Here is a 17,166-nt window from a genome sequence, read left to right on the forward strand (position 1 = left end):
CTTGGTTGAACTTCACTCAGGACAGTTCCCTTCTGAGTCCATGTGTTTGTTTTGTCTTTCAACCTTACTTGGTCACCAGTGTGGAGTTCAGGTAGGTTTTGTGTTCCTCTGTCATAGTAGTACTTTTGCTTTTCTTTCTGTTGCTCTTTGAACTTCCTCACTTTCTCCCCCTCTTTTGCTTTCAGGAGGTTCTCCGGGATGGGTAGGTTTGACCTTAGCCGATGTCCCATCAGGAGTTGGGCTGGTGACATACCACACTCGAGCGGCGTTGTGCGGTATACAAGCATGCTTTGGTAGAAGTCAGTTCCACTGTCTTTTGCCTTGTACATCAGTCTTTTCACTGTCTGGACCGATTTTTCCACTAGTCCATTGGACTGTGGATAGTGAGGACTTGACGTTGTGTGGACAAAGTCCCACTCTTTGGCAAAGTGTCGGAAATTTGCATTGTTAAACTGGGGTCCGTTGTCTGTGAAGACCTCGCTTGCCACGCCATGTCTGGAGAATATGGCTTTCATACTTCTTATCACAGCTTCTGCAGTGGTGGTGTACAGTCTACAAACCTCTGGATACAGGGAGTAATAGTCTGTGATGACAAGATAGTCCTTCCCTTGACATACGAATAGGTCAGCGCCTACCTTCTGGTAAGGTCTGTCTGGTGCTGGGTGTGGCTTTAGTGGTTCTACCGGATTGCTTGCTCGATATTTCAGGCATATTGTGCAGTTTGACACCTCATTTGTCACATCTTGGTTGATTCGTGCCAGTACATCACCTCTCGTGCTCTTTTCTTACACTTTCCATTCCCAGATGTCCTCCATGGATCTTTTTTAGCATCTCTCTTCTCAGACTCTTTGGGATAACTATTTTACTTCCTTTGTAGATGATGTCTTCGACCACTGATAGTTCCGCCCTGCAGTTCCAGTACTCTGCTATATCAGGTGAGCAGTCTTGCTTCATGTTGGGCCATCCATCCAAGATGCTTTTTCTCAGTCGTCTCATTGTTTCATCTTTGTTTGTCTCAGTCTTTATGAGCACCATTTTTGCATCTGCTATGGGCAGTGCACTTGTGATCATGTCCACGTAGGCGTTCACTTTTTCATCCATTGTGGTGTTTGCGGGCTCACTTGGGTCAACAGCTCTGGACAACGTGTCTGCTGTATACATCAGCTTACCCGGTGTGTACGCAACATTCAGTTCATCATAGACTGTCTCTCTTTCACTTTCCACAACGAGGACTCTCTTTACCAGGTTCAGTCTCTCACAGGCTTTTAAACCTAGTATGGCTTGCACATCCTTTGGCACCACGATTAAGGCTAGCGTGTGCTCTCTGTCCTTGTGTGTTACTTTGACAATGCATTTTCCTTTCACTGGTATATCAGTACCTGAGTATCCGGTCACTTTCACTTGTATTCCATGTAACTTTGGTCTGGGTCTAATTCTCTTAAAATCGGTCTCTGATATCACATTAACTTGTGCTCCAGTATCCAATTTAAATGGAATGTGTATGTCATTCACTTTTAGTGTCAACATCCAGTCTCTTTCTTCTCTTTTGTTTTCAGACACAACATCTACATAGAATTCCTCTATGACGCTTTCATCTACTGCATGGACCTTGCTTTGTTGCGCTTGGTTCTTACAGCAACGGGCATAATGGTTGTTCTTGTTGCAACTATAGCAAGTTTTACCATATGCTGGACACTTTCTTGGTGGATGTTGTGTACCGCATCGACTACATGACTTCCGATTGTCCCGTTCATTTTCGTTTGCTGGCCACGTCTCTTTTTTCACATTGGCGCTCTCTTTGTTAAACGGTTTGTATCCGTTCTTTCTCAATGCATCCACGTTGCAGCTACTGTCACTGAACAGCTCCTTTGCCTGCAACTTCACAGTCTCTGTAACCCTACACAGTGCTATGGCTGTTCCCAGGTCTAGATCTTACTCTCTTAGCAGTCTTTCCCTTAGACCATTATCTCGAATACCACACACCAGTCTGTCTTTTATCAGCGAGTCTGTGAGTCCCCCAAATTCACACGATTTGCTCCGGTTTCTCAGTTCAGTCACATACTGATCAATAGTCTCACCGATTTTCTGTACACATGTGAAAAATTTGTGCCTCTCAAAGGTCACGTTGCGTTTAGGTATGCAGTAGGCCTCAAACTGTTCCATTATTTTATCTAGCTTCATTTTGTCTCCATCAACGGCAAATATGAAATTATTATATACCTCCAGCGCTGCATCACCCACTACATGTAAAAACACGGACGATTTCTGTTTATTACTTTTATCGTCAGCTCCGATTGCTGATAAATACAACCCTACACGTTGTTTGAATCTCCTCCAATTTTCAGCCACATTACCGGTCAATTGAAGCGTCGCCGGTGGGTGTAAACCTTCCATTTTTTCACTTCGTTAGCTATTCTCTAATGGTAAGCAACGATGTTCTCTTCTGGCTTGCTAATATGTGGAGAGCTGATTTCACTTACTTGCCACAACTGCTTTCACTGTCTCATCAAGTTGCTAACTTCAGATTTTTTCTCTTTCAGCCACTTCTGACATCATGTTTTGTTTTCTTTTTGGGTTCAATAAAGACTCATTTCTGAAAGAGAATGTTGTTTAATCTAAAGTCTTGTTCAAGACTTTCTACAGCTTTTTACAGAACACACTATGCTGTGATGCATCTAGAATGAAACTGAAAGTAAAACTCCTCTGGACTGCTTGTCTCTCACATGACCTCTGCTGGTCAGGCACAAGTAATCAAAAACACAGACAAATATGCTGTAAGGCATAAGTAATCAAACACAGACAAATATCATCACTATTTGCTGATATCATTACATATGCTGCCCCAAAAAGCTGTAGAAGCTACATCATTACATAAATTTAAAACAGAAATAGACAGTTTCCTAGAAGTAAAGGGAATTAAGGGTTACGGGGAGCGGGCAGGAATTTGGACATGAGTCTAGGTTCGGATCGGTCATGGCCCTGTGGGTCGCGGAGCGGGCCCAGGGGCCGTGTAGCCTAATCCTGCTTCTATTTCGTGTGTCTAATTCTGTTAGATTCAGGAGATGGTTCTGTGATAGTGGATTGGTGGTTAGGATCAGATCAGCCATGATCTTATTGAATGGTGGAGCAGGCTCGAGGGGCCGATCGGCCTACTCCTGCTCCTATTTCTTATGTTCTTATATTCTTATACTCTTACCCAACAAAAATCATCGACCTCGGTCTTGAACATTTTCAATTAACCCCTGACCTCCACAGCTTTTTGAGGGAGAGAGTGGCAGATTACCCTTTGTGTGAAGAAGTGCTTCCTGACATCACCCCTGAACGGCCGGGCTCTGATTTTAAGGTTCTGCCCCCTTGTTCTGGACTCCCCCCCACCAGAGGAAATAGTTTCTCTCTCTCGACCCGATCAACTCCTTTAATCATCTTCAACACCTCGATCAGATCACCCCTTAATCTTCTAAACTCCAGGGAATACAGGCCCAGTCTGTGCAACCCGTCCTCGTAATTTAACCCTTTTATCATTCTGGTGAATCTGCGCTGCTCCCCCTCCAAGGCCAATATAGCCTCCCTGAGGTGCGGAGCCCAGAACTGAACCCAGTTACTCCAGGTGGGGTCGGACCAAGGCTCTGTACAGCTGAAGCGTCACTTCCTCAGTACTGGATTCCAGCCTGCTTGAGATAAAGGCCAACATTCCTTTAGCCTTTTTGGACCTATGCACTACTTTTAGTGATGCGTGTACATGGACCCCTAAATCCCTTCGCTCCTCCACAGCTCTTTTTTTAAATTTGTTCCTGGGATGTGGGCGTCGCTGGCAAGGCCAGCATTTATTGTCCATCCCTAATTGCCCTTGAGAAGGTGGTGGTGAGCCACCTTCTTGAACCGCTGCAGTCCGTGTGGTGAACGTGCTCCCACAGTGCTGTTAGGGAGGGAGTTCCAGGATTTTGACCCAGCGACGATGAAGGATCGGCGATATATTTCCAAGTCAGGATGGTGTGTGACTTGGAGGAGAACTTGAAGGTGATGGTGTTCCCATGCGTCTGCTGCCCTTGTCCTTCTAGATGGAAGAGGTCGCGGGTTTGGGAGGTGCTGCCAAAGAAGCCTTGGTGAGTTGCTGCAGTGCATCTTGTAGATGGTCCACACTGCAGCCACGGTGCGCCGGTGGTGGAGGGAGTGAATGTTTAAGGTGGTGGATGGGGTGCTAATCAAGCGGGCTGCTTTGTCCTGGATGGTATCGAGTTTCTTGAGTGTTGTTGGAGCTGCACTCATCCAGGCAAGTGGAGAGTATTCCATCACACTCCTTACTTGTGCCTTGTAGATGGTGGAAAGGCTTTGGGGAGTCAGGAGGTGAGACACTCGCCGCAGAATACCCGGCCTTTGACCTGCTCTTGTTGCCACAGTATTTATGTGGTTGGTCCAATTAGGTTTCTGGTCAATGGTGACCCCCAGGATGTTGATGGTGGTGGATTCGGCGATGGTAATACCGTTGAACGTCAAGGGGAGGTGGTTAGACTCTCGCTTGTTGGAGATAGTCATTGCCTGGCATTTCTGTGACGCAAATGTTACCTGCCACTTATCAGCCCAAGCCTGAACATCGTCCAGGTCTTGTTGTGTGCGGCCATGGACTGCTTATTTATCTGAGGAGTTGTGAATGGCACTGTACACTGTGCAGTCATCAGCGAACATCCCCATTTCTGACCTTATGTTGGAGGGAAGGTCATTGACGAAGCAGCTGAAGATGGTTGGGCATAGGACACTGCCCTGAGGAACTCTTGCAGCAATGTCCTGGGGCTGTGATGATTGACCTTCAACCACCATAACCATCTTCCTTTGTGGTAGGCATGACTCCAGCCAGTGGTGAGTTTTTCTCCTGATTCCCATTGACTTCAGTTTTACTAGGGCTCCTTGATGCCACACTCAGTCAAATGCTGCCTTGATGTCAAGGGCAGTCACTCGCACCTCACCTCTGGAATTCAGCTCCTTTGTCCATGTTTGGACCAAGGCTGTAATGAGGTTGGGAGCCGAGTGGTCTTGGCGGAACCCAAACTGGGCATCGGTGAGCAGGTTATTGGTGAGTAAGTGCCGCTTGATAACACTGTCGATGACACCTTCCATCACTTTGCTGATGATTGAGAGTAGTCTGATGGGGCGGTAATTGGCCGGATTGGATTTGTCCTGCTTTTTGTGGACAGGACATACCTGGGCAGTTTTCCACATTGTCGGATAGATGCCAGTGTTGTAGTTGTACTGGAACAGCTTGGCTAGAGGCGTGGCTAGTTCTGGAGCACAAGTCTTCAGCACGATAGCCAGGATGTTGTCGGGGCCCATAGCATTTGCTGTATCCAGTGCGCTCAGCTGTTTCTTGATATCACGTGGAGTGAATCGAATTGGCTGAAGATTGGCTTCTGTGGTGGTGGGGACCTCAGGAGGAGGCTGATATGGATCATCCACTTGGCACTTCTGGTTGAAGTTGGTTGCAAACACTTCAGCCTTGTCTTTTGCACTCACGTGCTGGGCTCCACCATCATTGAGGATGGGAATATTCATGGAGCCTCCTCCTCCCGATAGTTGTTTAATGGTCCACCACCATTCACGACTGGATGTAGCAGGACTGCAGAGCTTTGATCTGATCCATTGATTGTGGGATCGCTTAGCCCTGTCTATAGCATGCTGCTTCCACTTTTTAACATGCATGTAGTCCTGTGTTGCAGCTTCCCCAGGTTGGCACCTCATTTTTAGGTACGCCTGGTGCTGATCCTGGCATGCTCTTCTATACTCCTTATTGAACCAGGGTAATGGTAGAGTGAGGGATATGCCAAGCAATGAGGTTACAGATTTTCGTTGAATTCAATTCTGCTGCTGCTGATGGCCCACAGCGCATCATGGATGCCCAGTTTTGAGCTGCTAGATCTGTTCTGAATCTATCCCATTTAGCACGTTGGTAGTGCCACACAACATGATGGAGGGTGTCCTCAGTGTGAAGATGGGACTTTGTCTCCACAATGACTGTGCGGTGGTCACTGCTACCAATACTGTCATGGACAGATTCATCTGCGACAGGTAGATTGGTGAGGTGAATTAGGTTTGTTCCTCGTGTTGGTTCTCTCACCACCTGTCGCAGGCCCAGACTTGCAGCTATGTCCTTCAGGACTCGGCCAGCTCGGCCAGTAGTGGTGCTACTGAGCCACTCTTGGTGATGGACATTGAAGTCCTCCACTCAGAGTACATTCTGTACCCTTGCTACTCTCAGTGCTTCTTCCAAGGGGTGTTCAACATGGAGGAGTACTGATTCATCAGCTGAGGGAGGGCGGTAGGTGGTAATCAGCAGGAGGTTTCCTTGCCCATGCTTGACCTGAAGCCATGAGACTTCATGGGGTCTGGAGTCAATGTTGAGGACTCCCAGGGCCACTCCTTCCCGACTGTATACCACTGTGCCGCCACCCCTGGTGGGTCTGCCCTGCCGGTGGGACAGGACATACCCAGGGATGGTGATGGAGGAGTTTGGGACATTGGCTGAAAGGTATGATTCTGTGAGTATGACGATGTCAGGCTGTTGCTTGACTAGTCTGTGGGACAGCTCTCCCAACTTTGGCACAAACCTCCAGATGTTGGTGAGGAGGACTCTGCAGGGTCGACTGGTTGCCGTGTCCGGGTGGCCCATCTGGTTTCATTCTTATTATTGGTTTTTGTAACAGTTTGTTACAACTGAGTGTCGCGCTGGGCCATTTCAGAGGGCAGTTAAGAGTCAACCACATTGCTGTGGGTCTGGAGTCACATATAGGCCAGACCGGGTAAGGACGGCAGATTTCCGTCCCTAAAGGACATTAGTGAACTAGATGGGTTTTTCCAATAATCACCATTACTGATACCAGCTTTCTATTCCAGATTTATATAATTAACTGAATTTAAATTCCGTGGTGGGATTTAAACTCGCATCTCCGGATCATTTGTTCAGGCCTCTGGATTATCAGCCCAGTGACAATACCACTACACTACCCTTCCCTGGCTCCACCGTCACCCGTCCATTTACCTGGATGCCAGGAACATTCCAACGTTCAGGAAGCAGGAGTTGCAGGAAATCCGGTGGGTGATGTCACCCCAACAGCCCCGCCTCCTTTGAACGCCCGGCATTTTATGGGGCAGACGGACCCACCGCCCGTCCTCAGCCCCTCCTCTGGAATGAAATCCCAAATAGGCATCTTCAAGGCAGAGGCACGGCGTTTCTAGATCCTGCCCACTTTCTGTCCGCCCCTCGCAAGGACTCGGCCCCGGGCTCAGGCTCAGGGACCTCATGCAGGTTTCAGCATTGGAAAAATCCTTGAGAGTTTTTGGCCTCGAGCCGAGCTCTGTGACCTGCACTCCGACTCTCCACTAGGACATCCTCACGACAAACGCTTCCACCAGATGCCAACGCTGTTTGATGTCGCTCTCGTCACTTCCATCAGGCTCGCCTACATTCCTTTCCCAGACTTGTAAAACAAACACATGGGCGCTCCCAAAGATCTACCAATTCCTATTACCCAGCAGGGAAGGTCTCCTCCACTATGGCGGCTGTTGAAGATCAATGTTTTTTAAAATGGCTTGACAGGTCGGTCCGTGTGGACTACAGGGTGTTGCCTCTTCCTTTCCTCTTCCGCCACACCCTCCCCCCTCCCCACACCCCATCTTCGCTGGGGCAGTCTCGCCTCCAAAACACTTCCTTCATCTTGGCCTTTATTACAAGAGGATTTGAGTATAGGAGTAAAGACTTCTTACTGTAATTATATAGGGCCCTGGTGAGACCACACCTGGAGTATTGTGTACAGATTTGGTCTCCTTACCTAAGGAAGGATATACTTGCCATAGAGGGAGTGCAACGAAGGTTCACCAGACTGGTTCCTGGGATGGGGGGATTGTCCTATGAGGAGAGATTGAGTAGACTAGGCCTATATTCTCTAGAGTTTAGAAGAATGAGAGGTGATCTCATTGAAACATACAAAATTCTTACAGGGCTTGACAGGGTAGATGCAGGGAGGATGTTTCCCCTGGCTGGGGAGTCCAGAACCAGGGGTCACAGTCTCAGAATAAGGGGTCGGCCATTCAGGACAGAGATGAGGAGGGCGGTGAATCTTTGGAATTCTCTACCCCAGAGGGCTGTGGAGGCAAATTCATTAAATATATTCAAGAAGGAGTTGGATATATTTCTCAAGGCTAAAGGGATCAAGGGGTATGGGGAGAAAGCAGGGACAGGGTACTGAATTTGGATGATCAGCCATGATCTCATTGAATGGCGGAGCAGGCTCGAGGGGCCGAATGGCCGACTCCTGCTCCTAAGTCTTAGTTCTCTTGCTGAAGACATAAGAAGGTAAGAGTGAGATCCTGCCCTGAAGCAAGAGCTCGGTGCCCGATGGACAATACCCCTGGTGATTCCAGATGGACAATGCCCCTGGTGATTCCAGATGGACAACACCCCTGGTGATTCCAGATGGACAATACCCCCGGTGATTCCAGATGGACAATGCCCCTGGTGATTCCAGATGGACAACACCCCTGGTGATTCCAGATGGACAATACCCCCGGTGATTCCAGATGGACAATGCCCCTGGTGATTCCAGATGGACAATGCCCCTGGTGATTCCAGATGGACAATACCCCCGGTGATTCCAGATGGACAATGCCCCTGGTGATTCCAGATGGACAATACCCCCGGTGATTCCAGATGGACAATGCCCCTGGTGATTCCAGATGGACAATGCCCCTGGTGATTCCAGAACTTTAACCGAAGCACACACACTGCAACACTAGATGGCAGTGCAGGAAGCTCTTCTGATGGGATCTATATATTTTTTAATTCCGCTTGGCCCTCGCCTTTCCAACCGCTGAGATTGGGTCAAGAGATCAGAGGATTTTCTTTAACCCATAACTCACCTGAACGTGCTGCCTTCAGCTGGGCGATGGCTCCTGAACTCCCAAACTCCGTGTTACCCCACCCTCGAAGGGGAGGAGCAACGCAAAGATTAATTTTTTAAGACATAACATTGTTCAAACCTTGTGCTTCATTGCAGCCCCGACACATTTAGCTCCCTGCTCAAACCCTATCTGAATACGTTACCGTGCATCACCAGAAAGTCCTTTATCGACCTGCTTTCGGCGTTTTGAAAGATGCAAAATACGATTGTTATCTTTGGTCAAGTCCAAAACCAGACAACAGGTAAAACAGGACAAGGGATTGGGTGTGGGATGGGATCATGGTTTGAATTCAGATATGTGTTTTATTGCTGGTGAGAGAATCCATTGAAAAACCTCCATACCCAACACATTGTGATGCACAGGTCTGTGTTACTTTGTGTTGGGGGAACATAAGAACATAAGAATTAGGAGTAGGAGTTGGCCATTCGGCCCCTCGAGCCTGCCCCGCCATTCAATGAGATCATGGCTGATCTGATCTTGGGCTCAGCTCCATTTCCCTGCCCGCTCCCCATAACCCTTCACTCCCTTATTGTTCAAAAATCTGTCAATCTCCACCTTAAATATATTCAATGACCCAGCCTCCACAGCTCTCTGGGGCAGAGAATTCCACAGATTTACGACCCTCTGAGAGAAGAAATTTCTCCTCATCTCAGTTTTAAAAGGGCGACCCTTTATTCTGAAACTATGCCCCCGAGTTCTAGATTCCCCCACGAGGAGAAACATCCTCTCAGCATCTACCTTGTCGAGCCCCCTCAGTATCTTATATGTTTCAATAAGATCACCTCTCATTCTTCTAAACTCCAATGAGTATAGGCCCAGCCTGTTCAACCTTTCTTCATAAGTCAACCCCTTCATCTCAGGAATCAACCTAGTGAACCTTCTCTGAACTGCCTCCTTCTTCTTAGGCAGTCCCTCGGAACTGAGGATGACTTGCTTCCACATTAAAAATGAGTTCTCAGGTGACTGATGAGTCCAATGCAGGACCTACAGTCTCTGTCACAGGTGGGGCAGACAGTGGCTGAAGGGGCGGGTGGGTGGGGTGCTTGGGTTGATGTGTGCTCCTTGTGCTGTTTGCGCTTGGCTTCCACTTGCTCCCGGCGAAGAGACTCGAGGTGTTCGGCACCTTCCCGGATGCTTCTCCTCCACTTTGTGCGGTCTTGGGCCAGGGATTCCCAGGTGTCGGTGGGGATGTTACACTTTTTCAAGGAGGCTTTGAGGGTGTCCTTGAAGCGTTTCCTCTGCCCACCTGGGGCTCTCTTGCCGTGTCGGAGCTCCGAGTAGAGCGCTTGTTTTGGGAGTCTCGTATCGGGCATGCGGACAATGTGACCCGTCCATTGGAGCTGATCGAGCGTGGTCAAAGCTTCGATGCTGGGGATGTTGGCCTGAGCAAGAACACTGACGTTGGTGCGCCTATCCTGCCAATGGATTTGCATGATCTTGCGGAGGCAGCGTTGGTGGTACCTCTCCAGTGCTTTGAGGTGCCTGCTGTACATGGTCCATGTCTCTGAGCCATACAGCAGGGCGGGTATCACTGCTGTTCTGTAGACCATGAGCTTAGTGCCAGGTTTGAGGTCCTGGTCTTCAAACACTCTCTTCCTCAGGCGACCAAAGGCTGCACTGGCACACTGAAGGCGGTGTTGGACTTCGTCGTCGATGTCTGCCCTTGTTGACAGTAGGTTCTCGAGGTATGGAAAGTGGTCCACGTTGTCCAAGGCCTTGTCGTGGATTTTGATAATCGGGGGGCAGTACTGTGTGGCGGGGGCAGGTTGGTAGAGGCGCTTTGTCTTACGGATGTTTAGTGTAAGGCCCATGCTCTCGTACGCTTCGGTGATTTGGAGTTCGACCTCCAAGTGAGCGCAGACGCAAGCGTCGTCTGTATACTGTAATTCGACGACAGAGGATGGGACGACCTTGGATCTGGACTGGAGGCGACGGAGGTTGAACAGTTTCCCGTTTGTTCTGTAAGTTAGCTCCACTCCAGCGGGGAGATTACTGAGGGTGAGATGGAGCATTGTAGCAAGGAAGATCGAGAAAAGCGTTGGTGCAATGACACAGCCTTGCTTGATCAAATGTAAGTATATCCTTCCTTAAATAAAGAGACCAAAACTGTATGCAATACTCCAGGTGTGGTCTCACCAATAACCTGTACAGTTGTAGCAAGACTTCCCTACTTTTATACTCCAACCCCTTTGCAACAAAGGCCACACTCCATTTGCTTTCCTGATTACTTGCTGTACCTGCATGCTAACTTTTTGTGTTTCATGCACAAGGACCCCCAGGTCCCTCTGTACTGCCGCATTCTGTAATCTCTCTCCAATTAAATAATAATTTGCATTTTTCTTTTTCTTACCAAAGTGGATAACCTCACGCTTTCCCCCATTATACTCCATCTGCCAAATGTTTGCCCACTCACTGAGCCTGTCTGTATCCCTTTGCAGATTCTTTGTGTCCTCTTCACAATTTGCTTTCCCACCTATCTTTGTATCATCAGCAAATTTGGCTACATTACACTCAGTCCCTTCATCCAAGTCATTAATATAGATTGTAAATAGTTGAGGCCGCAGCACTGATCCCTGTGGCACCCCACTAGTTACAGTTTGCCAACCGGAAAATGACCCATTTATCCTGACTCTCTGTTTTCTGTCAGTTAGCCAATTCTCTATCCATGTTAATATATTACCCCCAACCCCGTGAGCTCTTATCTTGTGCAGTAACCTATTATGTGGCACCTTATCGAATGCCTTCTGGAAATCCAAATACACCACATCCACTGGTTCCCTTTATCCACTCTGCTCATTACATCCTCAAAGAACTCCAGCAAATTTGTCAAACATGATTTCCCTTTCATAAAACCATGCTGACTCTGCTTGACTGCATTATGGTTTTCTAAATGTTCTGCTATTGATTCCTTAATAATGGACTCCAGAATTTTCCCAACGACAGATGTTAGACTAACTGATCTATAGTTTCCTGCTTTCTGTCTCCCTCCCTTCTTAAATAGGGGTGTTACATTAGCGGTTTTCTAATCCGCTAGGACCTCTCCAGAATCCAGGGAATTTTGGTAGATTGCAACCAACGCATCCACTATCTCTGCAGCCACTTCTTTTAAGACCCTGGGATGCAGGCCATCAGGTCCAGGGGACTTGTCCACCTTTAGTTCCATTATTTTACCAAGTACTTTTTCTTTAGTGATAGTCATTGTTTTAAGTTCCCCCCTCCCTATAGCCCCTTGATTATGTATTATTGGGATAGTTTTGGTGTCTTCTACCGTGAAGACTGATACAAAGAATTTGTTCAAAGTCTCTGCCATTTCCCTGTTCGCCATTATTAATTCCCCAGTCTCATCCTCTAAGGGACCAACGTTTACTTAAGCTACTCCCTTCCTTTTTATATACCTGTAGAAGCTCTTACTACCTGTTTTCATATTTCTTGCTAGTTTACTCTCATAATCCATCTTCTCTCTCTTTAGTTTTTTTAGTCGTCCTTTGCTGGTTTGTAAAAATTTCCCAATCCTCTGGCCTCCCACTAATCTTGGCAACATTGTATGCTTTTGTTTTCAATTTGATACCATCCTTTACTTCCTTAGTTAGCCACGGATGGTTCTTCCTTCTCTTAAAGTCTTTCCTTCTCACTAGAATATATTTTTGTTGAGAGTTATGCAATATCTATTTAAATGTCTGCCATTGCTTATCAACCGTCTTACCCTTTAATCTATTTTCCCAGTCCACTTTAGCCAACTCTGCCTTCATGCCTTTGTAATTGCCTTTATTTAAGATCAGGACATTTGTTTGAGACCCAACTTTCTCACCCTCCAATTGAATTTGAAATTCAAACATGCTATGATCACTCTTTCCTAGAGGATCCTTTACTATGAGATCATTTATTAATCCTGTCTCATTACACAGTACCAGATCTAAGATTGGCTGCTCCCTGGTTGGTTCCACAATGTATTGTTCTAGGAAACCATCCTGAATACACGCTGTGAACTCTTCCTCGAGGCTACCTTGGCCAATTTGATTTGTCCAATCAATATGAAGATTAAAATTGCCCATGATTATTGCAGTACCTTTCTTACAAACCCCCATTAATTCTTGATTTATACTCTGTCCTACAGTATAGCTACTGTTAGGGGGCCTATAGACACTCCCACCAGTGACTTCTTTCCCTTATTATTTCTTATCTCCACCCAAACTGATTCTACATCTTGATCTTCTGAGCCAATATCATTCCTCACCACTGTACTGATCTCATCCTCCATTAACAGAGCTACCCCACCTCCTTTTCCTTTCTGTCTATCCTTCCGAAATGTCAAATACCCCCGAATATTCATTTCCCAGCCTTGGTCACCTTGCAACGATGTCTCTCTAATGGCTATCAGATCATATCCATTTATATCTATTTGTGCCGTCAACTCATCTATCTTGTTACGAATGCTGTGTGCATTCAGATAAAGAGCTTTTAATTTTGTCTTGTTACTATTTTTCCACGCTTTGACCACACTTTCTGATGCACTCTTATTTTTATACGTTCTGTCCCTTCCTGTCACACTCTGGTTACCATTACCCCCATCACTACCCTGCTCTATTGCCTTCTTTCTCTTTGACTTTTTAAATTCCCGCTCACCTGAACCCTCCCCCAACACTATTGGCCTAAATGGCTGGCCCCTCATCCTGAGACTTTGCCCCTGAGTTCTAGACACTCCAGGCAGGGAAAACAATGGGCTGGATTTTGTCATTGGGGGGCGGGCTGGGGGCGTGTCAGGTCATCGTTGTGTCCGGACCCCGCCTCCGATGTGAGGCGGGACAAATGAGTGATTTTGCCCTAATTGGGCCCTTGATTTCCAGCATGTGGGAACCCCTGGCCCAATGAGTCCTTTGATGCTGAAACTCACCTCTGATGACGTCATCTATGCAGCTGGATTTAAGGCCTGCAAGCAGCCTTGGTTCATTTTCTGCCTTACAACTTTTGCATTATACTACTGAGGGATTCCGACTGCAACCATGTCCATCACCAGACCAAAGTGTGCACCCAGATTCGATGAGGCCTCCCTCCAAGCTCTGGTGGAGGGAGCAAGAGCAAATATGGAGGTGTTCTTCCCTTCCTCAGGGAGGAAAAAGCCTCCACAACAGACCAAAGCTGTGTGGCTGCAAGTGGCCCAGGAGGTGAATGCAATTTCTATGTGCAGCAGAACCTGGCTGCAGCACAGAAAGAGGTTTCATGACCTTCTCCGCACAGGAAAAGTGAGTATTCCATCCCCATGACCCTCAATCTGATCCCCATCGCCTCTCATCACCAGCACTCTGCTTTGTCAAGCTCCTCCTCCACATCCCACTTCACCCTTACGTCTCTGCACCCTTACCCATTCCCTCTCTCTCTATGTTCACATTCACTTAACTATTCAACTATGCAGCCCTCACACTCCCTATCACTGTGATGCAATGACAACAACTTACAACACACAGGGAGGGCCCTTGGTCTTGGCACCTCACTCCATCTTTGTCTCCTTCTAAGCATCTAAGCTATGGCTTCTCTACGCTCAATCCTTCAATCTCACTCAAACTCCACTTGTGTCCCTCATTGCAGGAAAAGAGAGCCCACAATAAGAGGGAAAGAGCGAGGACAGGAGGAGGGCCACTGTCAGTAGCCCAGCTCACCACTGCAGAGGAGGCGGCCCTGGAGATCGTGGGCGTCAAAGAGGATGTGCAAGTGGGGGACGGACAGACGGACGCATCAGAGCAAGCTGGTGACAGAATAGTTTTTCATCTCTCTCATTGACATTGCATGAGTGACTGATCTTGATTCTGATGCTCTAACAGATTGACTTATCATCTGCACAATTATCTCACATGTCTAACTCTTTCCTTTACACCCCCACAGGACCATCGACAGCCCCCCTCCCCACTGTCCAGGAGGAACAGCCTGAGCTTCCAGACTCCTCAGAGGAAGCTGCAACATCTGAGGGCGCAGCGTCAGCAGAATTCAGCGCACCCAGCGCAGACACTCACACCTCGGTGGGACCTTCGCGAGATAGAGTAGTGTTGGCACATGGTGTATCACAGCTCACAAGTGAACATCAGCAGATTGTGGAGACAGGGACAGCAGTGGAGAATCCTCGTCGGAGGGTGCAGGACTCTGCCAGCTCGGCTCAGCTGCATGTTGACCCTGTGTTTCTGGGTCTATCCAGAAGGAGAGCAGTGCTGGAACTCCAGGAACAGGTGCAGGAGTCTCTGGCAGGTTTTGTCTCCAGGGTCGCTGTGAGTGTGGAGTGAATGGAGGAGTCCATCGCTAACATGAGCAGAGCCTTTGTGGAGGCATTGACGCATGAACGCATCACCATGGAAAAGATGGCAACCTCCGTGGAAAGAATGGCTACCTCTGTGGTAAGGCTGGCTACCGTAGAGGAAATGATGGCTACGGTAGAGGAGAGGATGGCTACGGTAGAGGAGAGGATGGCTACGGCCATGGAGGAGCTAAGTCGCCAGGGTCATGAAAACATGGTCATTGTTCAGAATAGACTGACATCTCTGGAGGAGCGATGGGCAGCTATTGAGCAGAGAAACCAGAGCTTCATGGAAGTCCTCTGGAGTATGACTTCCAGTGCAGAAACAGGTCCTCATGGCCCCCCTGAAGTGCAGCAAGATGCTGTCAAACTACTTGCTAGCTCTGAAGTGGGGCTGACCCACGAGAGGGATGTTGGTGGCAGAGAACAAGGAAGTGGGGGCTCCTCTCCAAGTGCTCACACGACCATGCTACAGCAAAGCCCTCGGTCAGAGCCCCACCAGAGTCCTCACCTGTGATATCTGAGTGGTAAGGTCAGAAACTGAGGGAAGCGAGTTCTTAGGCAGAAAACCCAACTGTTTATTACACGGTGTAGCAGAGAAACATCTCTTACAGGCTGCAAGCAAAACACAGTATTTCTAACTGCACGATGCCAAGATGGAGGATTCACCTCTGAGTCATACCCATAATGCAATGCCACATTACCTTAATAACTGGTGTACCAGGACATTGACTACATGACCCATTACCTTAAACACTGGTGAATGTGATACCTTAATCTTTTGCTCAATCTGGTGGATAACTTAAACATTACATCCCAGATTACTGTATCCCCCCCCTCTTAAGTTTACATTAATTTCTTAACAACATTCTTAAAAAGTCCCATAAGGAAACTCCTTTAACGATAGTCCATACTGAACGAATCTAGCAGGTCATTATCAATCTCTCTGGCGGCTTGCGAGGCCTTGGTGAACGTCTTACAGTCAAGTCCATGCTTGGTTGTGGTAGAGCCACCTGCTGCTCCTGAGCAGTACTCAGAGTATCTGACTCTGCTACGATGGTTTCCTCTTGACAAAGGGGTCCAGGTGGCACTGCCTCTGTTCGTGGTGGTGGTACCACCGATGCATTTGGATAACTGGGGGCCAACTTGTCCTCCGACATCTCCTTTGGAACCTCCAGTTCGATTTCCCCTTGTCTGGTCAGTATCTGATCTACATGTCTGCATACTACCTGACCAGTTCCCACCATGACCGTATATGATACTGGTCTGGTCATTGAGTCTATGACACCAAGAATCCATTTTGGACCATAACTGAAATTCCTGGTAAGGACCGCATCTCCTTCTCCAAAACTGCGGCTCTTTGTCCTTCTGTCGTGGTTCTCCTTTTGCTTGATTTGTCGGTTTTCCACCTTCCTTTTTAGGTCTGGGTGAACCAGGTCAAGAGTGGAGCGTAGTCGACGTCCTAACAACAGCTCAGCAGGAGAGAGTCCTGTGGTAGATTGAAGTGTTATTCTGTAGCTGAACAGAACTCGTGACACCTTGATTGCCAAACTCCCTTCTGCACTTTTTTTCATCATCTTCTTAAATGTTTGTACGGCTCTCTCCGCAAGTCCATTTGAAGACGGATGATATGGAGCTGAGGTCACGTGCACTATGCCATTGTTTCTCATGAATTCTTTTGTTTCGGTACTCACAAAACACGTGGCATTGTCACTTACTACGATCTCCGGTAGCCCTTGATTACTAAAACTCCTACGCAGGCAGTCTATAGTAACTGTAGATGAAGCAGAATTTACAGGATACACATCTATCCATTTGGAATGTGCATCAACGATTATGAGGAGCATCTTTCCCATGAATGGACCCGCATAATCTACATGTAATCTTCTCCATGGTCTGTCCGGCCACCCCCAGGGGTGGAGAGGAGCCGCTGCTGGTGC

The sequence above is a fragment of the Somniosus microcephalus genome, chromosome 6, assembly GCF_052327205.1.
Source record: "Somniosus microcephalus isolate GS21.2 chromosome 6, FLI_Smic_1.0, whole genome shotgun sequence".
Classification (NCBI taxonomy): domain Eukaryota; kingdom Metazoa; phylum Chordata; class Chondrichthyes; order Squaliformes; family Somniosidae; genus Somniosus; species Somniosus microcephalus.